Below are 1553 nucleotides of genomic sequence, written 5' to 3'. Positions count from 1 at the left end.
CCAGTTGTTGAAGAGGGGAATAACAATTTTCTGGGATATCATGGGATGTACCCAAATGCCAAACAGAACTTCTGATTAAAATGTAGAATATCGGACCTCCTGGGGAAAAAGCTGATGATGGGTTGGGAATTAATATCAGAGATGGTGTGGAAACCACTGATGGGAACAGTTTGCATACAAAATTATGGATATTGACTTCGTAACTGAAAAACATAGATTGTATAATTTCACTCTGTTAGTAATGCCATTTTTTGTATGAAAATATATCATGTTATTTTTCTGTTTCCTGGTAGTGATATCTACCACATGAACCCAGTAAATGATACACATTTTTCAGAGTTTCTTCTTCTGGGACTTTCAGAGGATCCAGAACTGCAACCCATCCTATTTGGGCTTTTCCTCTCCATGTACCTGATCACTATGCTTGGGAACCTGCTCATCATTCCGGCTGTCAGCTCAGACTCCAACCTGCACACACCTGTGTACTTCTTACTCTCCAACTTGTCCTTTGTGGACATCTGCTTCACCTCTACCACCATCCCCAAGATGCTGCTGAACATACAGAACCAGAGCAAAGCCATAACCTATGCAGGCTGCATTATACAGATGTACTTTTTCTTATTCTTTGCAGGACTGGATGACTTCCTCCTCACTGTGATGGCCTATGACCGGTACATGGCCGTCTGCCACCCCCTGCACTACACAGTCATCATGAACCCCAAACTCTGTGCACTGCTTGGCCTGCTGTGATGGATTATCAGTGCCCTATATTCCTTGTTACAAAGCTTAATGGTGCTTCAACTGTCATTCTGTACAGACTTGAAAATCCCCCAGTTTTTCTGTGAATTCAATCAGATGCTCCAACTTGCCTGTTTTGACACCTTTCTTAACACCATGGTGATGTATTTTGCATTAGTGCTGCTGGCAGGTTTTCCCCTCACTGGGATCCTTTACTCCTACTCTAAGATAGTTTCCTCCATACATGGAATGTCATCACTTCAGGGAAAGTATAAAGCATTTTCCACCTGTGCATCTCACCTCTCCATTGTCTCCTTATTTTACTGTACAAGTCTAGGCGTGTATCTTAGCTCTGCTGCTACCCACAGCTCACACTCAGTTGCAGTAGCCTCGGTGATGTACACTGGGGTCACTCCCATGCTGAACCCCTTCATCTACAGTCTTAAGAATAAGGACCTAAAGGGGGCTCTGAAACAATTCATTGGGAAGGCAGCTGTAAAAGGACCAGTTGTCTTGGGGATGAGGAAGTGTCAATGATGTTAGGGCTCAAAGCCTCAGAGACAGAGTTTGCTATATGTTCAGATCTTGGAAGTAGAACTTTGTCCTTCGGTTTAATTCCTGAATTTTCATTTCTTTGTCTTCAAATTCTCCATCAAATTTAAGTCACCCACTTTATAATGCTTTCTTCTCTGTCTTACAGATAGAAGTAGTCCCTTTGTCCATTTCCTACTTTCTTATAGTTTTGCCCAATCTTGATCCAAATTATTAGGAAATGCCATTTATTTCCTGTAATAGCATGAGTTTCTAATCAAATT

The 1553-nt window shown here is 41.9% G+C and overlaps 1 pseudogene; it reads left to right on the top strand.

The window, feature by feature from the left end:
* The first annotated feature begins 276 nt into the window (after positions 1 to 276).
* On the top strand, positions 277 to 1275 carry LOC130679783 (olfactory receptor-like protein OLF4; annotated as a pseudogene).
* Positions 1276 to 1553: the final 278 nt, after the last annotated feature.

This window comes from Manis pentadactyla, chromosome 12 (assembly GCF_030020395.1).
Source record: "Manis pentadactyla isolate mManPen7 chromosome 12, mManPen7.hap1, whole genome shotgun sequence".
Lineage (NCBI taxonomy): Eukaryota > Metazoa > Chordata > Mammalia > Pholidota > Manidae > Manis > Manis pentadactyla.
This window is presented reverse-complemented; position numbering and strand designations above follow the sequence as displayed.